Raw genomic sequence first — 26590 nt, 5'->3', positions numbered from 1 at the left:
TGTAACGTTTGATGGATAGATGACATAAACTTTTAGAGATCAATCAGTGGTATATACAAATTTACAGAGACCCCATATGCACAATATATATATAATATAAATATACATGCTTTGCCAGGGATGTGGCAGCTGCTGCTACTGTATTGCTTCTGACTTTTCTACACACACACACACACACACACACACACACACACACACACACACAGAGCGGGAGAGAGAGAGAGAGAGAGAGAGAGAGAGAGAGAGAGAGAGAGAGAGAGAGAGAGATTTTGGATGCCACTCTAAGTAGCTGTCATCCATTAGATCACTGGGATTCTTTAAGGATGCTATGTAATACTGACTTTCACATTGCGGATGGGTAACTCTGAGAACAAGCTGCAGGGCTATCCAAGAAGAAAATATAGAGGTATGAGAAATTACTATGTGTGTATGCTATTGAGGGTGGGGGTAGGATGCAGAGGAGTGGGGTGGGAGCTTAGCAACCATCAGTCAGTTTTAACACAGACCCCGTTTTGTAGCTTTGCTACTGCTACTACTACTGCTATTGCTGCTGCCACTGCTGATGCCACTACCAATGTTGCTGAGTTTGTGGCTGGAGTCAGGTTGCTGCAACTCACTGCAGCAGAGTCAGGGGTGAGATTATTTTTAGCAGGTTTCCTTTCAGCCTTGTTCAGGCTGGAGATCTTCAGGGAACAGTGGAAATGTGTATGGAGTGGTAACACTGCTCATAAGCAGAGCTCCTTGTACCAGTTCTGCCTGCTGGCCAAGAGATTTTGCTGCAGCATCCCTCCGGCCAGTTAGGAAAGGGATGTAAATCAATGAGGCAGGGAGAGGGAGAGGGAGAGGGACAGGAACAGGCAGAGGGAGAGGGAGAGGGAGAGGGAGAGGGAGAGGGAGAGGGAGAGGGAGAGGGAGAGGGAGAGGGAGAGGGAGAGGGAGAGGGAGAGGGAGAGGGAGAGGGAGAGGGAGAGGGAGAGGGAGAGGGAGAGGGAGAGGGAGAGGGATGGCAAGGCATTGAAAGCCTGGATATTATGGCAGTGCTTTGCTCATTGCAAGTATCTAAGATTTATTATCTAGAGGTTTATCTTTTCTTTTTGTTTGGCTTGGTTTTTCCTGGTGGATGGGTCTCTCTGATTTTCCAATGATCACTTGATGTACTAACCAGAGGGTGCCAATTTCTTCAGTCTAGCGAAAGCCGCAGTCTTTGTGAGGTTCATAGTATCTCTCTGGACCTCCAGGCGCCCTTTTTCCCAGTCAGCATCCATTCACAATTCTCCTGGTGACTTGGAAGTTAGAGTTAGTCAGGCTTTGATGATGTACTCTTTCTAGCCTTTAAAAAAAAATGTAGAATGCAGTTTCAATACAACAAGAAAGCCACCAGAGAGGGCCCTGTCTTTTCTGAGAAAAGGGAAAGAAGGCAGAAGCCAAAAGAGGTTGCTGCACTCTGCCTGTTCCGGCTTCTTCCAGTGTGGGGACTGCATGCCTATCTTGACATCTGCATTTACGTGGAGATTGTCCGGAAAAGTACTGTACACTGCAAGCTTGGAACCCTTACTCTTTGCAAAAGGTTTGCCAGGAAGAGGGATGCCTGAAGTGTCAGGGTTTGGGGATGGGGTGAGGGGAGCACAGGGAAGAGAGGGGAGGGGAGGGGAGAGGAAGAAGGGTGGTAGGAAGGGGGTAAGGAATGTACTTCAAAGCCTAATGTCCTAGACACTGGTGGCCTAGGTTGGCAGGGATGGGCTTGACGGCTGCAGATTCCGCCCCCTCCCCTTCCCCACCCCTAGCCCTCCAAGACCTGATTCACTGGCCATTGCAGGGGTGAGAGAGTAAGGAGTAGCTTCAGCTTTCAGAGCAAGTAATTGGGGGAACAGAAATCAGCAGTGACGTCATTTTTAACTGATTCCTCACACCCGTTCGTGTTGGGTGAACTTGGCGGTGGGGGGGTGGTGGAAACTGCAACCACACTGAGAAATTTTCAACGGAGAACACCCCAATGGTAATTCCATCGGCGCCGGGAGCTGAGCTGCTCTTGGGGGAATTCACAGTGCATTCATCAGAGGACAGAGGGAGATGGTAGGAGTTTTTGTTTTCGTGTGTGTGTGTGTGTGTGTGTGTGTGTGTGTGTTTTTAATATGTGAAAGCTGCTTTGAAGTTTTGCCTCAGCAATGGCAGGATCAATCTGTGGCATGAATCCTTTGCTGTTGCAAAGAGACTTGGGCATGTAGCATTTATGCTTCTCCCCAGGAATGGAGGTGCAGAGGCAACCAGCCAGCTTTGAGTCAAACCGCTTTTTTTTCTGCAAGGGGGATGGAAGAACTTTGGGGATTTGCAGGTGGAAGGACAAGGACTTGGAGGTATTTGATTCCACTGACAGAGAAGACGTTTGAAACCTAGAGATATATCAAATGGATTAGCCTGTGACATCCCTTTTGCTTTGGATTCTAGTGACATTTTGATTGCCAAGCGTTTCATGGTAATGCATCTGTCCATAATGTTTTAAGGTAAATGGATTCTTTGGATAAGCAAAAAGAAGAGAAGGAGGAAGGTTTGAGTTTTTTTCTTTTTTAGAGAATATTTAACCCCATCTTTCCTGTTCATCTCCACACCTGTCCAATTATCACCACCCTCTTTAGGAATTAGTAGTTCAATATTGGCTATGCTCATCTATATGATCAGGGTATTCTACCTGAAAATACCTGGGTTGAGCTGAGTTGGTCATGTGGTTGGAATATGCGGTCATTGAAAGAAAAAAATGCATGTACCATCCAGGGAAGGTTAAGCTGGTCAGGCCAAGATGGCGGATGGTGCTTAAATAATAGCTCATGGTCTTCAGCTGTTTTGGCTTGGGGCTGTTCATTTTATGGGATTTTTCATCTTGTTATCTCTTGGCTATCAGTTTGTTTTTTTCACATCTGCTTGTGAGAAAGTCAGAGATAATGAATAATGTCCAAAAATAGCCCTCCACTAGTTTCAGATAGAGTACTTACTGCCTAATCCCATTTTTTTTTTTTTTTGCTAGCCCAGGAATGGATTCATTTCAGCAGAATGGAGCTGAGACATTCAAACATGAAACTCTCAAAGAATCAAGAGTCATAGTCTTGAGTCTTTCAAGGGACATTCAGTTTTCAACAACTGCAGTGCAGAGTGAGGTTTGAAGGTAGGGGAAAGTTGGAGATCCTAGAAAGGATAGAGACAGGTAATAATGGAGACAGAGCTTTTTCAAGTACCTCACTTACCTTTGCATTGATGATAGTTTTTGACATCTCTATACTCCCAATTAGGAATACATTAGGAGGCCAAGAATGGTTTGCTTGTTACTGAAGATTCTCCCCCTCAATTCTGCCTTACTTCTTCAGCTTACACAGGTCTGAGAACCTTGTTACTGAATGACATGGGGAGAACAATTGAACTTTCAAAGAATTCTTTGGGTTAAATTAGATGTCTTGCTCCCTGAACTTTAGGAACAATGTCCCTTAAGCATAGGGAACAATGTATATTTTCCAGTGTAATATAAACCTCCTTAAGGGCAATGATTCTCAGTTTTTTCCTTATTTGCCCCACGCCTAGCACAGTCCATTTAAAGGTAAGAGTTAAATAGCTTGTTGAATTGAGTGATGAGAAATAGTTTTTGAAACTAGTTAACTGGAAACCTATGCATGAATTTGTAATGGTGAAAAACAAACCCAGAGGAAGGTCTATCCAATAAAAAGATTCAGAAGGCAAGTAATGGTCATGATGTGACAACTAGTGACAGAGACTGTCTTCTTTCCAAGAGACCATGACTCTTGTGTGACCTTGGGAGAACTTTTCTCCTCTTTCTTTACTCTCCCATGAGAAAGTCTAGAGTGAGGTGAATCCCCTTGGAAAGGTCTTTTGAAAAGAGTCTGGCATGAAAATTAGTTTGAGAAGCCTGTCTAGCCCTATCTGTGGTCTTTCCTCTGCTGAATTCCTCCTCTCTTCCTTGATTATGACATGGAAATGACCTTTGATTCTAGAAGGAAGCAATTTCAGACATAAGAAAGAGTGAACAGGAGGTAGTGTAGTATATAAATTAGGAGAAGGGGGGGGGAGAGAAGAGTATTTTCTTCTGGTTGGAGTAAATTGAGGAGAAGAATATGAGGTGAAGCTGAAGAGGTGAAATCAGATTATTGAGGGGAGCCCCTGAACAATTTTGGAGGGGTTGAGGTAGCACTAGACAACCATTTCTAGCTCTACATCTATAATCCTATGTTCCTTGATTGGTTGTTGTCCTTCAGTCTCCAAGAGGATCAGAATGATATCATGTTATAATCAAGTTATACTGTTTCCAACTGTGATTGATAAAACCAATATGAGTGTGGATTGCTTCACTGCAGATGAACCACAACAGTTCTAAAGTTCTTAAGAGAGACTACTTAGTCACAAGCACTTAAGGAAAATTCTTTCAAAATTTGGTTGCCCAGAAAGTCCTATGATCCTAGAGTTGGTTTCTGAAGGTCCTTCCATCTTTTAAGCTACAATTCTCTGTGGCCTTAGCAACTTTCAAAGATCATCTGTAAAGGCAAAGGGCATGGCAATCTGTATCAGTGGAGGAAGCAGGTGTTTATAGTCACAAAATCACTTGTCATTGAAAAAAGTTTATTCTTCATCTGAAGCCTAGAGTATAAATGAGAAGTTAACTAGAATCCCTCTGAGAGGTACAAGTGAAAAAACAACCACCAAAGAGTGCAGGAGTCCTGCCAACTCTTCCTCTGACTTTGGATGAGTCATTTGGCCATATACTTTCTCCATTTACAGCAAAAAAAAAACCCCAAAAACTCTGCTTCCAAAACACAGCTTAATAAGTGCACAGAAGGGCTCAGATCCTTCCAACTCTATAAAATTGATATAAAATTACTATAGCTCTTAGGTTTGGAAAAAAATCATCTAGTTTATCTGTGAGGTAAGCAAGTGAGGAGAGATTCAAGAGATTAGCTTTTTTGATTAGTCACCTGCAGACTTTAGGAATATATTTGGGGATTTGACAAATCCAGAATAAGTTTCCTGACATTCTTCAGTACTCTTTCCATGTGAGGTTTTTTTTTAAGTTATCACTCTAACTCAGGGTAAGAATTATTATATTATTAATTTAAAATGTATTTCAAAAGGAAAATAATACAATCTTTTCCTTTTGCACACAGGATTCTGATGGATATCAAGGAGTTTGTGATATCAGTGTATACTGTTGTCAATTACAGAACATCTATAATTTAATAACAAATCTTGAATGTTGTCTAAGACTTATGGAGGTTAAATGATCTTGCCTATGAGCTTTCACTTTCAGGCAGATTTTGAATTCAGACCTTCCTGATCTTAAATCCAGTCCATCCATGGAGGCATATTATCTTAACCTATAGGATAATAATAATTATTATACCTCCCAAATGCTTTCCTTGTTTCAATTATATGCTTCATATTTATATGATACTTCAGAGTTTTACCAAGGGTTTCTCCCACCAAGGTTTCTCCCTAAAATTGATAGCACAAATATTATTATTCCATTTTGAAGGTGACAAAACTGAAAAATTAAATAATTGGTTCAAGGTCACACAGCCAGATCTTGGACTCAGGTATTCTTACCTAAACCATCAGTCTTTTTACTACTCAACATAGTCTCTCAAGATGCCCAACACATTGTAAACCTCTAGAATCAATCACACAACTTCATGAACTGAAGTTAGGAGTAACTTGCCTTGAATGAAGCAGGTGGAATGAAGGGAAACATAACTAGAAGATTGAAGCCCTTACTCCAGAACTCTCAGTTCCTTACTCTGAACATTTCTGATATACTTTTTGTTTGTTGTTGTTACTTAGCTTCAAGCATGAAATAAATATCTGAAACTAATTGGCCCAAATAATGATGAATGAGTGTAAACTCATGATCCACTTTTGCCCATCTTCCAGTTGAATCCACCTTTTTGTTGTTGAACTGTTTTTCTTGGCAAAGATACTGAAATGGTATGCCATTTCCTTCTCCAGCCCAGTTTATAGATAAAGAACTGAGATAAATAGGGTTAAGTGATTTGCCTAGGGTTACAAAACTAGTGTCTGAGGTCGATTTGAACTCATGAAGATGACCCTTGATTAAAAACTCCATGGTCTCTATCCACTATACCACCTAGCTGCTCTTGGTTTCACTTACAATGGTGGACACAAATGGCAATCACCCCTTTTCCTGTCCTAGAAATACATACACAATCTATACCATGTTTGGTTATATTTCCATTCCATGCACTCTTTTTGGAATTGTCTCTGGTTTTGTATCTGGTGCAGACATTTTGATACAATACATTCAATTGATTACTCAGGTCATTCAGCAAGCATCAGGTGGCTATTGAATAGATGGCCTTGTACTAGTCATTATACAGGTTTGGGTAACACAAACACAAAATAAATTCAGAAAAACAAACAGAAGACATGGTTGTTATCTTGATGAAACCAAAACAGTTCAAGTCTCTGAACAAGGGAAGGAACAACTTGAGACTTGCATTAGCAAGTGAGAGATAATGACATCATGAACACATCTTATGTTCGAGTAATTATTTCCCTTTTTTCCTCACCCTTGACTACAACTTCAACTTTTTGATACATTTTTGAGGGGTAGGAATTTGGGACAGATTATGTGACTTACAGTTATGCTTTGATACTTTTCTATTGTTGTTAGCAAGGCATGGACAATCAAAGATCTTCCAATTGAAGACTCTAATTATATCTTGATAAAGATCTGGCAATTCAATGAGAAGGAAATTTTAAGGGTTGCCAGGATACAGATGACTTTGGGATATAGGGAAATATTTGCTTGCAGAATACTAATACGGCCAAGGCCATTCAATATTCTTATCTAGACTTTCCCAGTGGATTCTTATAGTATGAGTATTTGAGTGCTTATTTCTCTACTATTATTCTGAAAAGGCAATTAAAAACAGAAGTGGAGTTTTATGTTGTTTTCATTTTTTCAAGGCAAATGGGGTTAAGTAGCTTGCCCAAGGCCACATAGCTAGGTAATTATTAAGTGACTGAGGCTGGATTTGAACTCTGATACTCCTGACTCCAGGGCCACCCCTCCTAAGTGGAGTTTTATGAAGCAAAAGATGACATATTCCTCAAGCATCAATGTGTTTCTGCTTGGTACACAGTGAAAATCAAGGGACCCTATAACAAAAATGGATGATTTTCCTAGAAATCCATTGGAGGGATACAGAGAGAGAGAGAGAGAGAGAGAGAGAGAGGAAGTAAACAAATTCTGATTTCTTCTGTCCATCTCTCCCCATTCCCTATTATTGTGAATTAAGATGAGATGTCTTTGAGGCTTCATTATTGTTTTGGTTTGGGAGATGTGAAATGATTATTTCAATATTTTTTACTTCTTACAAAAATTAAAATAGTGGAAGGTTGTTCTGTTTCCTATCTCTTGCCATAATCATTTTATGCTGCTCTTCTAATCTCCTTCAACTCCTTCCCTCTTTCCTTCCTTCCTTCTTTGCTTCTTTTTTCTTCTTTCCTTTCCTCTTTCTTTTCTTCCCTTCCTTCCTCATTCATTCCTTCTTCCCTTTTTTTCTCCTTCCTTTACTTTTCCCTCTTTCCTTCATCCAACCATTCATCTATCCAGGCATCTATTTAACATTTATCCATCAGTTGTGTACTTTATAAAAAGCACTTCACTAGTAGCTATGAAATAAAGAAGAAAAACGCATAATTCCTGCTCTCAAGCAGCTGTGCTAAAAATGATCCCTTCTTTCTTTGATTTCTGTTGTACTTTGTACCTCTCTTAGTAGCACTTATTTTAGTTGTCCTTTTAAATTATAAATTCTTGAGATGGTTTCTTCAAGGGTTTCTTAGTCCTTAGACTAGCTTGGTTACTTCAGTTATTGAGTATTTTTTTTCCTAAAGAGGAATAGTAGGAGAAAAAGTTGGAAAGGTAGGTAACAATCAGATTTCAGAAACCCTCAAATACAAACCTAAATGGTTTATTCTATAATCATAAAACCCATCAAAGGTTTTTGAAGAAGAAAATGAGATATTGGTGTTTGAAGGGAAATTAATATGACAGTGATATAATAAGGAATGGGTTAGAGAGAAGAATGGTGGGAGTTAGAAGGCTGTTATAGTAATCTAGGTATTGGGTTATAAGGATTTTTTGACTTGAGGTTATGGATTTGGGAATGCAAATTTTTTGATAATGAAAATATTTAGAACTTTACAAGAATGAAATGATCATCTATATGTGATACAAAAAAAATCCATGTCTAGGCATCATCTTTGTATTATCTAAATAATAAATAACCACTTCTGTTGCCATCATTCTATCAGGTAAGAGAAACCTAAGTCAAAGATTTGTTGACACAAAATCTTTGAATTCCAAGTGTAAATGGAAGGGCCCTTAGAGATCTAATTCAATTAGGGATACATACCCCGCTATAATCACACCCATAGGGGCAACTATTTTTTGACACCAAAGCTATCTTTTAATTAAATAATTGTTGCCCTTATATTAACGTTGAGGAAAAAATTTGCTTCCAAGCATAGCTAAAACATGAGGAACTTTTTCCTAGTCAATAGAATAAGTATTCAATTATCATAGAATTGTAGATTCTTGAAGTTGGAAGCAAAGTGGATACAGAATAGTTCTTTCTTCCCTTTGTCATCTGGATAGAGATAGAGGTGAATAGGGACCTATCCACCTCTAAAGAGATTTTTGAGAGTTGTTTTTTTTTTAGGTTTTTACAAGGCAAATGGGATTAAGTGGCTTGCTCAAGGCCACACAGCTAGGTAATTATTAAGTGTCTGAGACCAGATTTGAACCCAGGTACTCCTGACTCCAAGGCTGGAGCTGCCACCTAGACGCCCCAGGTTGTTTGTTTTTCATGTTTCCTCTATCCCCAAAACACTCTCCAGTGTACCTTTTCTTTTGCTTTTATCTCAAATCTCAGCTTAAATTTAATATTTCTAATACAAAGTTCATATGGACTATTTGAGCTCAATCAGTAATAAAGCCTTCCAAACATGTTTTGGTATGATCAGACACACAGTCAGACTTCAACATAGTGATGTTGTTTTTGACATTCAAAGCTCTCAACAATATGTTTCATAGTTCCTTTCTGATCTTATTTCATATTTTGCTTCTTCATTTATTCTGTGCTCTAACAAATTGAAATGCTATCTACCTCCAAAATTTGAACAACACTTAACTGACTCCATCCCGTGTTTGAAATTTCTTCCTTACTCCTATTTGCCTATGGAATTCCTATCCATTTAAAAAAGTCTAAATCAAATTTTTTTTTCTCCATGAGGTGTTCCCTGAAACCTTCTGACTTCAGACATCTCACATAACACTTTGCTTTGTATCCTTCTAATACATTCAACATGTAATACTGTATATCTTTTTTTCTCTTTTATCCTCCTCCTACTCCATAAGTTCCATGAAGGCAGAAACTATGTTTTATCTAAACTTTGTATCTTTCCCATGTCCTAACTCAGAAAACTATCAAGTGAATGAATTCTTCTATCCTTTTTGCAAAGTGAAGATAAGCAGGAATCCATGTTCTACAGAAAATTCTAACTAACCCTTTTCCTCATGTCTTGTAACAAGAGTGATTGATCTGTATTGCCTGTCCTACCAATATCTGTACTTGTTTGCTTAAACTTATAATATCTATCTTTTCAGCTTGCCTTCACTGTCAACCCTGGACATTCCTCTGGCTTCCTGCCACCATCTCTTCTGTCTAGTCTATCCCTTTAGCCTCCCCATTCTGCCACTATCAAAATCCACAAATGATAGAGGTTGGCCCAGCTCTGCTCATGTATGCAGTCAATAATAGTTCCTGATTGAATCCTTTTACTTAGTTAAAACAAATCTCATCAAATATTGATTGACAGTATCATTTTTAAACACAAATAAAGCATCAGCTTTTTAAATGAGATCTTCCAAACCAAATGATCCTCCTGCCTTCCTTCTTTTTTTCCTTTTTTTTCCTGAAAGAAATCAGACTATTCCCATGGTTGAGGGATACAGAAATTTTAATCTACTCCTTTTCCACACAGCATTTGTTCAGTTCTTTTCAGGTAGCCTGGTGTTCTGAACTTAATGAGACACCAATTGACTTTAGTGCTACTATAACTGCAACTCAGAACTCCCAAATTCAATCAATTGCTAGCCTCAGCCTCCCTTCCAAAAACAGGGGTTACAAGTGTTTGCTACCATGACCAGCTGATATAATAGTTTCTAAATGAGACCTCTGTATTATTCATATTATGGATTATTAATCTTGGGTCAATGACTTGAATGCACTCTAGGAGCCACTAGTAGTTACCACGATTGCAATGTCTATTGGGTTGGACAGTCCCAAAGGATCCAATGCTTACATAGAATTTCCACAAGAACATTACCACAAATAACAGTAGTTTCTTAAAAGTTTTCCTTTACCTGAATAGTCAATATCTTAATAAAATCATAGTCCTTTGAGGTCAAGCCTGAGACTAGTTGGAGTGAGGAGGTGAGGAGACCTACAAGTTTGATGTGGCCCCTTCTTCTAACAGAAAATTAAGTAAGAAATTTTGACAGAGATGAAGGTGGGGAGCAGAAGAAATAAATATAGTATTCAAAAAAAGCTGTTGGTTTGACAGCTCTTTTTTTTTTTCAAAGAACAAAGGAAGAAAGGAAAAAGTTGTTGGGATATTGGTTGAAAATAAGCTTTAAAAAAGTTGAGACTTCTCAATATATATATATATATATATATTTACACAGACTATAGCACCCTTCCATCCAACACAGTCTAGCTACAAGTTCAGACATCCAATGTGTACTTGGAACTGGACTTAATGGTTGCTAAGGCCCTTTTAATATTTGATAAAATAAGCAGAGGAGAACTATGGTAGCATATAAAATGCATTGCAGACTGAGTTTTCAGGTTTCCTTTATCAGTTGTTGTGCTGGAATTTACTGGTCAGATCATGGAGAGGGAAAAATGTTTCAGTGATATCTTAAAGGAATTTATTATCATTTGCATTGGTCTAATGGACTGGTTGGGCATTATAGAGACAACTTTAGGATTTTCTCCTGATACCCATAAACAACCAATAATTTGGCTCAAAATAAGTCATTGTGCATATTTCATGGAATCATTGCATTTGTTGTAGCTCCCTTCTCTCTCTCTCTCTCTCTCTCTCTCTCTCCTGAAGTCTGCCCCCTATCTTATATAGCTAATTGATGCTGTGGAAAATTTCTTCCTATTCAGGTGTGTAAAGTAGCTTTTTTCTTGGATTTCTTGTTCTCATGCCAAAATAATTTACCTGGGCTTCACTGAGATGGTAAAGCTCTACATTATAACTCTCCAAAGTGAATAAATATGGCCACCAGCAGTTTGAGAGAGCTAGGGCAATACCAGGGTATGCGTTATATCTGCTTTGGGAGAGGTCTCTGTGCAAGGAGGAAACAATAAAGCATCCAGTGTGTCCCATTTTAGAAGGAAAGGGGGGGCACAGGGTTTTGACTTTGAGCTGCTTCAGCCCTGGTGGTATATCATAGAGTAAGATTTTGTGAAGGATATGTACAGAGAGATTCCTTGCCTAGTTCCCTGTGACAGAATCCTAGAGACAGAAATAACAACAGAGGGAGGGAGGGAGGGAGGGAGAGAGAGAGAGAGAGAGAGAGAGAGAGAGAGAGAGAGAGAAAGAGAGAGAGAGATGGCTATAGATAGATATATGCTTGCACATTTACATGAACATATAAAACTTTTAATAACATTTCTATAAATAAGCTGACTTAAATATAGATTAATTTCCCTTTTAAAATAATTATAGTTAGGGGCAGCTAGGTGGCACAGTGGATAAAGTACCGGCCCTGGAGTCAGGAGTACCTGGGTTCAAATCCGGTCTCAGACACTTAATAATTACCTAGCTGTGTGGCCTTGGGCAAGCCACTTAACCCCATTTGCCTTGCAAAAACCTAAAAAAAAATAATGATAATTATAGTTAGGATTAAGTAGAACTTTAAGGTTTTCAAACCATGTTACCTTAACTGATCCTCAAAACAACTCTGGAAGGAAGGTGTTATAGATATTATTTTTTTTTTCAAATGAGGAAACTAAGATTCAGAGATTTGCCTATGCTGAGTAAGTATTGGAAGAAAGATCTGACCCTAGTTATCTTTTTTTTTCTTTTTCCTTTTCCCACCCTCCCTCACCCCCCCCCCCCCATAATCAGGGTTAAATATCTTGCTCAATGGTCACATACCTAAGCTAGAAAGTTTCAAGTGTCTGAATCTGGATTTGAATTCAGCTCCAGAGCCAGTACTCTAACTACTGTGCCTCTTAACTGCCCTGCCCGGTAATCTCTTTACTTCAAGTTTAATATTCTTTCCATTATACCACTGGTAATTATCAATGCAAAAACATATTTAATATTTCACACATAAAAATTGAGAACCTATTAGAACCTATTTGAGATATTTTTAGGACAAAAGCATTTCTTATCCTTCATTCATATCATACCTGCATTAATACATTAATTCGGATTTGATCACTTTAGAATTTACAAATATTTGAATAAGAGTTGGGCTGGTTTTCCTTTGAACTTATATTTAAAAGAAGGGTTTACCTAGCAATCTAAAAGTGTAAACAGATTGAAGGAGGAGATGTTTACCTATTAAGAGAACAAACTATTTTCAAGAGCTTTAGAAACATCCATTTGTATGTCATAGGATTGCAGTGTAAGCAGAGACCAGTACCACTTTTAGGTATCATTATCTGTTCATTAAAGGAGAATATGTACAAAGCAAACTTTTGCAGGTTAATCCATCCAGCCATTCATCCACCCTTCCATCCATTTATTCATTCTTAAGATATACAGTGACATTGTAAAAATACTATGTTGGAAGATTTCTAACTGACAAACTCACCAAGGGAAAGAGTATAGAGAGAAATGGGCTAAAAGCAATGCTGCTGTTCTGTCATTTCAGTCTTGTTCAACTCTCCATGGTCATATTTGGGATCTTCTTAGCAAAGATTTGGAGTGGTTTGTCATTTCCTTCTCCAGCTCATTTGACAGATGAGGAAGCTGAAGCAAACAAGACTAAATGACTTGCCCAGGGTCACACAAGCCAGGAAGGTATATGAGGTCATATTTGAATTTAGGAAGCTGAGTCTTCTTGACTCCAAATTCGATGTTCCAAACCACCTATAGGGAATCTAAAGACTGCAATTTAGAGTGAAGGGGACAAAGTTTGTTTTGCAAAATGTTAAAGATTCAGGAAGTGGTGAAGAAGTAAAGATAAAGTTGGAAAAAGAAAGTAAGTTGGGTTAATTGAAATAATAATGAAACCCTATTTTAATATGTAGAATGTGAAACATTTTTGGAAATGACTATTGTGGAATGTTGTTTTGCTTGACTATATCTTGAAAAACCTTAAAACAAGAAAATAAATATTTTCTCAAATCTTTACTGTTGATAATCTCATCCTTAGGATTCTTCCTCTCTTAAAAGTGATGTCGTACTTGTTTAGACTGGTGAGGATTTGTCCTTTGTCTATGTTAATACTTACATGTGAATATATTCAAACCAGAGGGGTTGCTTCATGAATGGAACATTAAGACTTATGTAAATGACCTTCAAAATATATCGAAACTTTAGGGTTTGTGATTATACTGGTTTCAGTCCTCCCCAGCTTAACAAATGCAGATGGACAGCCCTTTTTCTATCTATGGTATCAAAAATCTCTGTGATATATTGTGATATATTGTTGCTAAAAACAATCACCTGGCGTCCAACCTGCTAGAAAGCTTTTTTTCTGTCATTTAATGCAGCGGCAGAGAATAATCCCTTTAGTCTACTTCTCTTTCTTCCTACATCCTTCTTAGAATTTCTGCTTTGTAGAACTTTGTGCTTTGTAGAAAATACTTAATAAACTTAAAAGGATGACTGGACTTATGGTTTCACTAATTAGGGAACTGCAGGACAGCACACATAGTATGTAATATGGAGTTAGCCTGAGGCACTGATTTAGCTAATAATGTGTCTAAGGTAGGACTTCATCTTTCAGCTTCAAGTCTGGCCCCTATCCATTGCACCACACTGCATTTCAAAACACAATATAAATTTGTCAATATTGTTGTTGCCATTGCTTTTGCATTCATTCATTCATTTGTTTGTTGTTTGACCTTTGTTTTTGAAGAAAACATCAGGGAGGTGAAGTCATGAAAAACACATGAATTGGATTTGAGTGGGATGTGTTAAGTCACCAGCCATCAGGGTCCAGTGACTAGATATGGATCAGGATGACTGGAGATGGCCCTGGACACAAACCAATGGGTTATTGTATGATATGACTATAAAGCATCAAGGATGATTACCACAATGCATGCTAAAATTTGATTCATCACTTTCTTGTCTACTCTTTTATTTTTGCTTTTAAATACTTCTAAGGTCAAAGACTAATCAGTCATTCCAGTGGGCAGCATTTTTATAGCTGGTAGAATCAAGCAACCAATAAACTTTTATTAAGTTCCTACTATGTCCCAGGCATTGTAAAAACCAATGAATGAATGAATGGAAAAAGCATTTGTTTATTAAGCTCTTACAATATGCTCATACTAGAGGTACAAATAGGAAGTCAGAAAGTTCTCCTTCTTTAGGAAGGGGATGTCTTCTGAGGAGAAAGTGAGGCTGGTAACTTAGCCCAGAACCTCCTCACTCAAATCTAATTCACATGTTTGACATGACATCATCTCCCTAATGCTTTCTTTGAGAAAGGACAAACATTGCATAAATGAATGAATGAATGCAATAGCAATGGCAACAAAAATATTGACAGATATTTATATTGTGTTTTGAGAGGCAGTGTGGTGTAATGGATAGAGGACTACATTCTAATCGGGGGAAATCACACATAAAAGACCATTTTGCTATAGAGCAAAATGGAATAAAGACCTGGGTGGATGGGAAGACCCTGAGGTCTTCAGAAACCCAGACTTCAAGATGTGGCTATACAGAAGGAGCTCTTGGTTTGTACAAGGCTTTTATAATTGAGATATAACTTGCAAAATGAAGGGATTAGACACAATCACCTCTAAAGTTAACTATAAATCTATGATCATAAGGAACTTTTCTCTCTCTTCTTTCTCTTTTACACCACTCCTTCCTTCCTCTCCCCCTTTTTTGCTGAAACAACTTAAAAATGAGAATGACTTAATGATGGCAGGAGTGGGGAAGAGTGGGGGGGTGAACAGATCAAGGGGAAGTAAAGAGGGAATCTTTATTTTAGAAAAAAATTTTAAAATATCTTAAATTATCTCATTTGTCCAAGGGGTAATTTTTCCCTGATATCTGGGATCATTTTGTAGCCTTTCAAGTCTGAAAGCAAATGAACCCTGGCTAGTTCACTTAAACCAAATCTTTGTTGTGATGCATCAAGAGAGTTCACTATGAAGACTACTACTTTGCCACTCACTGGTAGGCCTGGGCAAACTAGGAGGAGATGCAGTGAGGAGGGAATGTTCTGACTAAGCTACAATGACCTTTCAGAGTTCCCTTCAGAGGTTCTTTGGTTTAGGGAAGGCTGTTTTGTTCTCCTGTTCCCTCTTTTCACCAACCTTTGTGTTTGATCTCTGGACCACTTTGTCATAGACCCTCAGAGCAGGAGTCTTTGAACCTCCCAGAGATCAAAGGCCTTCCAAGAGTTGTGTGGGCTTCTTGACTCTGTTCTCTAACAAAGCAAACTCAGTCACTCCAAGGGAACATGGCAAAGATCACAAGACTGAACAAATGAGGGAGGGAACCCTCAGTTTTCTCAGTATTGCTGCCTGAGAAACAGATGGGTATGAGAATGAGAAAGTTTTGTTTCTCTTAAAAACACTGAAACTGAAGAATACACATCCAGAAAGAATTTTAGTGATTTAGTGATTCACCCACCCATAGGGTACCAGGGGCTTTCTTCAAATCTGTAACCACATATGCCCAAAAGTATACCAAAAGCCTAGGGTGAATGCTTCACAGATTTGAATAATAATCCTTTCAGGAGATAGAGATAGAAATTCCATCTTTATCCTTTAGTCATAATCAAAAAGTGCTTATTAAGTGGTGACCGGCCCATTGTCATCCTGACCAGATATTATGGAACTGCTATATCATGTTTGGTGTTAGGGATACAAAATCAATAAAAAAATAAAACAAAATAAAACATGGTCCAGATGCTCTGCAAAATGAATTAGTAGACAACCCATTTCCTTTGAGAGTTTAGATTAAGGGAATCAGCAACTTCTGGCACTTGTGAGATAATTTTTCTATGGCTTAGAGGCTACACTGGAGTCAGCCCTAGGCAATATTTTGAGTGGTTAGAGATTTCTTTTGGTTGAGCCCTCTCATTTCCTCCCTCCTCCTTCTACCACTTCTCTTTCCTATGTCCTCTTCATGCTAATCCCTGCTGGTAAGTAAGTGTAGGATAGAAAAGGGGAGAAAGAGAAAAGGCCTAATTTACTACCAACCTTCAATTGCCATACCATGGCCCAGGCTGAGATTCAGAGTTTTTGCTCATTTGTCTGTGTCTCTTTGCAGATGGACTGGTGGGAAGAATATATAGCCAGCCAATCAGTCATACTCTGTGAAAGAGAGTTTCTAGGTAGAGAGATATGTAATCATACACCCATATATACATTCATGCATTCATATATGTATAGCTATATAGATGTAGCTATTCAAAGAGGAGAGAGAAAAAGAGAGAGAGAGAGAGAGAACAGAATAAATGTAAAATATTTTGCAGTAGGCTGATAATGTTCTTCCTTCCTCACCCCCCCAAAACAGAGTTACTAATATATATCTATTATGTCCCTTTCTCCCCTCCCCTCTCAGAGTGAGGAAATAAGCATTTAACAAGTTGCTGCTTCCAAAAGGTTCATCTAAAACTGAAATGGTTAGAAAACTGGAATATGATAATAATAGGCACTTGAACTCCTACCTCTCATGTTAATCCAGTGAGCATTTCTTAAGCACTTACCATGCTTTCAACAAAGACTCTCCCAGGCATATGTGAACAATAATACAAATTTTGGGGTAGCTAGGCAGTGCAATAGATAGATCAGGAGATCTGAGTTCAAATCTGGGCTCAGACTCTTGCCACTTACTAGCCATGTCACTTAACCCTGATTGCCTCAAAGAACCAAACAAAAAAGCAAAAAAACAATAATACAAAATTCTTTGAAAGCTATAACAACTTTGTTCCATAACCCAATGATTATTAATGTCAATGAAATATAAAACATAGTGACAGAAGAAGATATCCAGTAAGGAATCCAAATGGAAGAAAACTTCCTCATAGATGGTGAGATCCTCTAATTTATCTTGTTTTTGGAAAACATATATGCTGATTTTGTCAAGCTCTGGAACACCAAAGAGTTTCTAAATGCTCAGTAAATGGCATATATTGGTAAATATTTATTACATTGAAATGAGATTCTTTCCAAAGGCAAAGTATGGGATGTATAGCATGTGGATTCAATGACCTCTTAGGTCACACCAAACATGATATAGCAGTTCCATAATGTCTATGCTCTCAAGGAACTTTTTCTCTCCTTTTTCTCATTTTTCCTATTCTTTTCTTCCTCTCTCATCTCTCCAATGAAGCAACTTAGAAATGAGAGTGACCCAGTGCTGGGGCTAGAGGGAAGAAAGGTGAGAATATTTATTTTGTTAATTTTATATTATTTGTAGCCTTACAAATCTGAAGTCAACTAATCCCAGGAGAGTTTTTTAACCAAATATCAGTTTTCCTGGAGCCAGGAAGACTTGGATCTAGATATCACCTTAGACAATTAATTGTTTGATTCTGGGCAAGTCTCTTAAACTGTCCTTCAGTTATAACTGACTCTTTGTGACCCTGTGCTCCATAGAATACCAGACTCTTCTGTCTTTACTACCTCCCAAAATCTGGGATTTTCTTGGGAGAGATTCCAAAATGGTTTGCCATTTCCTTCTCCACTGTATCACTTTTTGTCAGAACTCTCTACTATGTCCTTGGGTAACCCTGCAATGTGTCTCACAATTTCTGTACAATTGTGCTACACAACCCCTGGAACAAGACAGTATCCCAGGAGGGGGATATGGGTAAGCTATTGTATATTACTACTGAAAAATTGTGCAGGAGAAGTATCATAAAGTATGTCAGTTCATTAGAAATATTTAAGACCAGAAGAGATAAGATGGGTCATATAGTAAGAGGGATATCTTAGAACATTCATGAATATCCATACATTGTCCAAAGGTCTGAAAGGAAGGCACACTATGTACCCTTGACATAGGACAGGGCATGGACAAGAGTCACTGAGGGGTTGTGGGTATTTTGATCTGAAACACTGGAAAGAAGTACTCACAAGGATATGCATTGCAGAGTTGACAAAAGCCTAGAAGAAGAAAGATACTCTTCCTGGGATCATAGAGTCTTTCTCTCTTTAAGAACTCCTTGAAGAGAGTTGGGAACTTCCTGTATCCTCTCAAAACTAGAAGCTAGAAAATTTTTCTTCTTCTAAGTTTTTGCCAATACTTCCCCTCACATAATCACAGAACATTTCCACCAACTTGGGTAAAGGTAAAATTGAGCTCTATATTACAAAATGAAATCAAGAGAGTTATTAAAGTGTCAAAGTACAATGTGTCTAAAACTGTGATCAGTACAAAAAAAGATATTAAAAAATGGAAAACATAGACCTTGCTTCCCAGAAGTTTACAATCTAATTGGGATTTTAAAATTCCTTTCCTACTTCTCCTTTAAGACCAATTCACTTAGTTCCTGGGTGGTTAGGTAGTACAGTGGATAGAGAATTGAACCTGAAGTCTGAAAGACCTGTGTTCAAATTTGGCCTCAAACACTAGATGTGTGGTCCTGGGCAAGAAATTAAATCCTATTTGCCTCAGTTTCTTAATTTGTAAAATAAGCTGGAAAAGAAAATGGCAAGAGTTCATAAAGAGTTGGTCACAACTGGAAACAACTAAACAATAAGTTTCTCTTTGTCATTCAAAGGAAAATTCAATCAATATAGAATGTCAATTTTCCTATATTCATGCATCTCTATTGACTTGTTTTCATTGCCTGGCAAAAGTAGATCATCAGTCTAGACCCTTTGCCCTTTTTTCTGGAGCTGTAATTCTAAGCAGTCCTTAATCCTGCCTGGTAGGATTTCTTAATGACATCATGTTAAGGAATTTATATACAAATCCACTGATTTTTTTTTAAAACTAAATTAAATTTTTTGAAGGCAATAAAGAACTTCTTAAATGGCTTTAATTTTCTAAAAGGCTGGAAATGTGTTATTGAAATGGAAACATTTTGTGAAAATTATATAGGAAGAAAAGAAGCCAACTTTTCACTTAAATAACAGAAAATCTTAACTTCTAGGGGAAAGATGCTTAATGTGGAGCTCTTTCTCCTTTATTTGTTTGGGTTTATTGATGTCAATGTTTTTTACATCACACTTATTTTATGATATACCCTTTCTCCACTACCATCCCCAGGGAACTCTCTCTAATAATAAAGAAAAGTAGTCAAGCAAAACAGCCAATATTGCAACACAGAGGTCATATTAGTCATCAGTAGTTTCCCCAACCCTCTAGAGGAAGAGTGCTTAATCATCTGTCCTCTGGAATCAATATTGGTCATTGTATTTAATCTGAGCTGGCCATCCTTTTTGCTATTTTCATTAGCATCATTTCAGTCATTGTGTATATTTTTTCCTAGTTATGCTTTCTTTATTTTATATCAACATATACAAGGCTTCTTGTGTTTCTTTTATTTCCTCATTTTTAATTTTATTTTCATTTTTATTTTATTTTCATTTTTATTTTTATGCCAGAATTTGCTCAGTCTTTGTTTGAAGAATGACCCAGCCAATGGATAACTATTTTGTTTCTGTTTTTTGTTACTACAAAAAAACTATCATGATAATTATATTCATGTATATGTGTGTATATGTAAATATAATTTTCCCAAAAAGTTTGGACTTACCTTCCCCCTCCCCATTATTGCCTATCTTTTATCATCTTTGCCATTGATGGTTTAGAGTGCCCCCTTTCTTTGAATCTTTGAGTCACCTTCTATTATTTGGTTTTTAAATGATGTTACTTCTCCCTGTTCTCATTCTTATCTTTTTTTCCTACCTTTCTATGTCACTTCATGTCCCCTTCTCTCTTCCTTTACTCCCTGCTGCCTACTACCTAATTGTGCAATGGCCTAAGTCCCTTCCAATCTCTGGGACCATGGGACTAGACTGAGTCAACTTTCCTTGACATCAGGTGGGAGATTGAGGTTAATTGACTGGTAGGAGAACCCAGTTTTCTTGCCCACAGGTTCCGTGCTTCAGGGAATAAAACACTTTCATCCAAGCCATACCTTCGACCAAGATTGGAAAAGGTATCATAATAACTTGGGTTTTCCAAGTAGAAAGGTCCTTTAAAAATAACTAAAGCCTTTTTGGCTCTCAAGCACTTGCATTTGTAACTCTTTTGTTGGTCCAATAAAAGGTATCACTTGTCCACTCCCTGTGAAGACACTAATTAGGAAGTAATAATTCTCTGTGCAAAGGAAGTGGCTCTTGGTATCTCTTTTTAAAGTACAAAAATAATCCATCTTAGTTGATGGCCTCAAGTAATTTTGAAGAGAAGAACCTATGCATGAGATAACATATCCATTACCAAATACAATTGGAAGTCATATTGCTAATTACCTTAAGTGTCTTACAATTAAACTTAGCCAAGGGCATCTGTCCAAAATCACTGAAAAAGAATGAAAAGAACTGAACCTTTTCTTTACTCCACTAGCATTGTTTCCTGAATTTCTTAAAGCTTTCTCTAATCTTTCACTTCTATTCCACTGTGTTCTTAGGAGTAAATTGCTTAGATGGTTCCATATTGCTTGAATCTCTTTTTTTTTTTTCAGTTTTAACAGGATCACATTCATGAAGTCATGGGCCAAGGAACCATGCTTGGATCTGGGGGTATATATACACAACTGAGTCAGGCCCTGAATTTATATTCTACTGGAGAAATGCAATATATTTATGCAAGTAAATAAAGGAAAAATATTCAAAATAAATATCCAGTGACTTGGAGGAGGGTACTAATGAAAGAATTAAGAAAACCCTTTCAAGAAAGTGACATCTGAGTTGCTTTTTGAAGGGACTTAGGGGTTCTAGCAAGAAAAATGTAAAGGGAAAACATTCCAAATATGGAAAAGAGCAATGGAAGATAGAGAGTTAAGAGCTAGAATAAGGACATAGGGAACAATATGTAAGTAAGTCTGGGTAAAAACATGGTGTATATAACTGGTAGGAGAGTAATATATAATTAGCCTAAAAATTTAGACTGGAGCTAGATGGCAAAGGACTTTAATTAGCAAATAAAGAGGTTTATAATTTATCCCAAGGTAATAAGTTGAAATTGAAGTTTCTAGAGAAGACAAGCTGCTTAGGCAGTTGTATGGAGGGTGGGTTGGAGATATACATTGTTGTTGCCTAGCCTTCTTTCTTCTTAATATTTTTTACATTTTATTTAAGGTAATGGGGTTAAGTGATTTGCCAAAGGTCAGATAGCTGGGCAATTATTAACTGTGTAAGATTATATTTGAACTCAGGTCCTCTTGACTCCAGGGCTGGTGCTCTATCTACTGCACCACCTAGCTGCCCACTGTCCTTCATTCTTGAAGAGAACCAATGACACAACAAGGGTGCTTTCTTGACTTACATGCATTGTATTTAAAGGAGGCAAAGCTGTTCAAAGTCATCAACCATACTCCTCTCCTCATTGAAGTCAGATATAGAAGGTGACCTCGGAGAGGGGACAAACTGAATCCTGGAAGACCAATTAGGAGGCTATTGCAATAGTTCAGGCAAAAGGGGCGGCTAGGTGGTCCAATGGATAGAGCACGGGCCCTGGAGTCAGGAGTACCTGAGCTCAAATCCGGCCTCAGATACTTAATAATTACCTAGCTGTGTAGCCTTGGGCAAGCCACTTAACCCCATTGCCTTGCAAAAAAAAAAAAACCCTAAAAAAAAAAGTCAGTAAGTCAATAATCATTTATTAAATCCACTATTTCCCAGCACTATGCTAAGGACTAGACAAAAAACTTTCTCTGTCCTCAAGGAACATGTACTCTAATGGGGAAGACAACAAGCAAATAAATGTATACAAATAATCTAAAATCAGAAAAGGGAAATAAAGAGGGAGGGTATTATATATAAATAAGTTAGTAGAAATGAGTTTGAAGGAAAAATAACATATTCTGTTTTAGAAGCAAAGGACATTTTTATTTGCTTCATTTGTTTCCTTATCTCAGGTACAGTTTTCTTACCTCAGCATGATACCTCATGGGCATCCAACTACACAGCTAGTAAATGACAAAACTGTGCTTTAAAACCAGGTCTTGATCCAGTCTAAGATCCTTGAGGTTAAGAGGAATTTGGACTAGGTTCAATTCACAAAAGGACCCATCCAGATTGATAACAGAAGTTATGAATGATCTAAAAGTAAGATAGTCTAGATCTAGACCCTTCTTGAAGCAATATTAGGAAAATGGAACAGAATGGAGAAAAGAATGAAGTCAAAATGCACAGTTTGACAGCCAAAAAAGAGCAAGAAACTTCATATAAGTTGTAGTCTTTCCTAGCTCAACAGCAATAGCAGACTTTGGGCCAGGATAGCATTTTAAAGCATCCATTCCAGAGGCAAGGGCAGAGTCAGGTGCCCATTACTCTGACCCAGATTTCAGTTTGGGCACAGAGGGCTCAAAACCTGGTGTGATTATCTCATGACATGGTGACAAGCTAATGGTTTTCAAGCCTGCTTTTGGGAGAGCAGAATACCTTATGACTTCTGAAAAGCTTAATGGGCTTCTCTGATATGACTGACCTAGAAGGTGATCTAATTACCTACCATATTGTCTTTGTCTCTCTTCATTTAAACTAGGCTATGACAAGTAGGTTTGCATCTGAGAGTAGCTTTCTTCATTTGATATCCTTTGTTTGAGTAATAGGTAAGAATAATAGACTTCATGTAGAGTACTTTATAAATATCCGATTTGAGTCTTAACTGCATCCTCTGAAGTGAGTACTATAGGAATTTTACAGATGAAGCAACTCAGGCTCACAGAGCAGTATCAATGAGAGGATTGAACCTGACTCCATGCTGTATCAAGGAGTTCATCGATCCTTAAAGATATTTTTTTGTCTACTTGTTCCCTCTCCTCCATGGAGAAATTCATTCTAGACAGATGATATTAGGGCATTTTTGCCATTATTAAAAACATGTACATGTAATAGTAGTTTTTCAGTTACATCTGACTTTGTGATCCCCTTTGGAGTTTTCTTGATGGAGAGACAAGAATGTTTGCCATTTCTTTCTCCAGCTATTTTAACAAATGAGGTAAATAGGGTTAAGTGACTTGCCTGGCTAATAGTGTCTGAAGCCAGATGAGTCTTCTTGACTCCAAGCCCAGTATTCTATCCACTACACCACCTTGCTTCTCTGGGTTTTAAAGCAACTAGGTAATATAGTAGATAAGAGTATCAGACTTGGGAGTCAGAAGACCTGAGCTGAAATCTCACCCCAGATACTGTGCTACCTTACTAAAATGACCTCTCTGAACTTTCATTTCCTCATCTGCAAAATGGGGGTAATAATAACATCTACTTCATAGGGTTGTTGTGAGTACCAAATGAGATAACATATCTAAATTATTTTGCAGTAACAAAGATTCTGGCTATGATCACTATAAGGAATATTCCTGCATCAATTCATAGTATACCAATGCTACAACCTACCCACTCTTCATTTTCTGGATGCTAAAGCTAATATTTAGATAGAATTAACTTTTAGACAATTTAGGGGTACCTCTAGCTTTCCCAAAATTAGTTAGAAAGTAACTAGTCTTATTCAAAAATTAGAGAACCAAGATTTTTGACCTGGCTCATGATACATATAGAATCCTAAAGCTGGAAGATATCTTTTAGATAGTTTTCTTGCTTCCTTAAGAATCACAATTTACTTAAACCAATGCTATCTAGCAATGGAGAATGGACAGAGTATGACATACAGTTTGGGAAATTCAATAGGATTCTGCAATTGTATTAGATCAGGGATGTGTTGGAGTTAACTAAAACTAGCTTGAGAGAGCCTGTTATTAAATTTTCAGTGTGAGCGTTTACACCTTAGAAATCTGCAAACACTATAAATCAAGACTTAATTTTTTGCCTTGTTGATTGTCTGGACTTAAGAAATTGATGGAGAAAGTGTAAATGATGCAGATAAAACTTAAAAGTGTGCTGTGTGTTTTCAAAGAGTCATTTGTTAAGTATTAGCTGTCACGTCATGACTAGCCCTACAGAAGTTTAATGTCTCGCTTGGATCATGCCAGCCTCCTTGAGTTCTTTATCCCATTCCCTTTGATTTACTAAGCTTCCCTTGATCTTCACTTCATACACATACATACCCTCCACACTGTTTGGGTATTTTATAAATTTTCCAGGTGTAGGATTTCATATTTCTTGTATGGGGGGGGATGAAATAAGAAAGGGGAAAAGCTAAAGCTATCTCAATCTCAGCCCCATATTTGATGATTATTGGTTGTACATTCTATTGTGGACAACTAGATGGCACAGGGATTAGAGCACTAGACCTGGAGTCAGGAAGATGAGTCTTCCTGAGTTCAAATCTGTCCTTAGACACTAACTAGCTATGTGGTGCTTAGCAAGTCACTTAATTCTGTTTACCTCAGTTCCTTCATTTGAAAAATGAGTTGAAGAAGTAAATGGCAAACCACTCCAGTATCTTTGCCAAGAAAACTTCAAATGGAATCACAGAGAGCAGGATATGACTGAACCACAACAGCATTCTATAGTGAAAAAGGAAGGTAAAGGATGAAGAGCAGGACATATTTTATTGCTTCATGCCAGCAAATTTAAAAACATCTACTCTAGGATCACAATGGTTCATTGTGTTTGGAATCTAAAAATTTCTAAAGGGAAACCTGATTTCATTACTAAATCCAGTATATCTCTTCCCCTCAGTGATCTCTTCTATTCCTGAAGCTTCATCATTGTCATTTGGCTTCACTAAGAATTCCAGTGCTTCATTTCCCATTTCTTGCTGCACAGATCCATCTCAATATCTTGCTGATACCCCAAACTTAATATCCAAAATCCAAACCATCATCTCTCTACCCAAGGTTAATCAGTTATGTCCTATGCAGTCTAAGTTTGAAATGTCTTTTGTACCTCTACCCCCTTTCTTTTTATTTCCTTTGACTCAACTTCAGCCCAAGACATCATTATCCCTTGCTTAAGACTACTGCAGGGGGATGGAGCTAAGATGGTGGCAGGAGAACAGCCTTTCCTAGAGGCTCTCTCTAAAATATTCCAAAAACCTTAAAATTATGGCTCTAAATAAATTTTTGAGAGACAGAACCCACAGAAAGATCCAGTGAGGCAATTTTCCAGCCCAAGATAACCTGGAAGATTTTGGGAAAGCTCTGTTCCACAGGGGTAGAGGGGGCAGCCAGGAATATCGTGCCAGAGCTAAGGAACTCCATTCTTCTGGGAGCAGCCTGCTGGGTGCCTGGGTCCCTGGGTCCTTGGGAGTACCAGCTCCCAGCAGCAGAAGCAGTTTCCTGACCTGCAACCCAGGGAACTCCAAGCACAACTTGTAAGATCAGTGTGGAAACCTCTGCCAGAGTGAGTTTGAAGCCCAGGCCAGTGAGGCCCTCCTCAGTGGCCATGACTGCAGGTCAGATCCCAGGAAATGGAAGCAGGCCAGTGGAGCCACCCAGCAGGGAGTCACCTGGCAGCTGCTTCCAGAGCACTCAGCCCACAAAAGGTAAGGGAGTGGAGGAGACTATTGGGGTTTCTCCTCTGTCCCTGGGACAGGATTCTTGTGCATATTCAGGCCCTGGTTGCAGTCTAGAGACTACCCATTGCCATAGAGGAGGGACATTCCTCACAGCTTGAGAGCAGAGGGGAGTACTTATGCTCATCCATAGACCAAAACACAGGCCAGGAGAGCAGTCAGAGCCTCTCATAAGACCCTGAAGTAAAGGTCCTTGTGGGGGTGTCCCAATAATACTCAAAAGCTCAGGAAGCACTCCCAAACCAGGACACAGGCTGGGGAAATGAGCAAACAGAAAAAAAAAGGAACCTGACTATAGACAATTACTTTGGTCCCAGGGAGGGCCAATATACATACTCAGAAGATAAGAAAGTTCCAGCTTCTGCATCTAAATCCTCCAAGAAATATAGAAGTTGGTCTCAGGCTATTTCTTTTTTTTTTTTGGCATTTTTAATTTAGGTTTGTTTTATTTAAGTTTAATGTTAATTCCATGCTGTGTTTCAGTAAGAACAATACAGATTCTGTATCTGTGGCTCCAGTCAGATATCCAGTAGTACAAATTAGCTTCAAGTTACACATACTGAACGAAAGAGGTTGAGTGAGCGAAGAAGGGCAGGGAATAAAGGGAGAGAAGGGGAAAAGGGAAGGAGAAAAACCAAAGAATTGAACACGCATGCAGGCTTTTCAATACCACCTTCAATGCTAACCTGCTGTGAGGGAA

General features: G+C 38.2%; 1 protein-coding gene across 1 annotated transcript in view; it reads left to right on the top strand.

Annotated features, from left to right (window-relative positions):
* The window catches only part of NHS (NHS actin remodeling regulator), a 454054-nt gene that overhangs the window by 345190 nt on the left and 82274 nt on the right, over positions 1–26590 (top strand). The gene's annotated exons all lie outside the window — the stretch shown is intronic.

The sequence above is a fragment of the Macrotis lagotis genome, chromosome 6 (genome assembly GCF_037893015.1).
Source record: "Macrotis lagotis isolate mMagLag1 chromosome 6, bilby.v1.9.chrom.fasta, whole genome shotgun sequence".
NCBI classification, from domain to species: Eukaryota; Metazoa; Chordata; class Mammalia; order Peramelemorphia; family Peramelidae; genus Macrotis; species Macrotis lagotis.
Note: the sequence above shows the minus strand (reverse complement) of the source record. Positions and strands in the feature narration are given on the sequence as shown.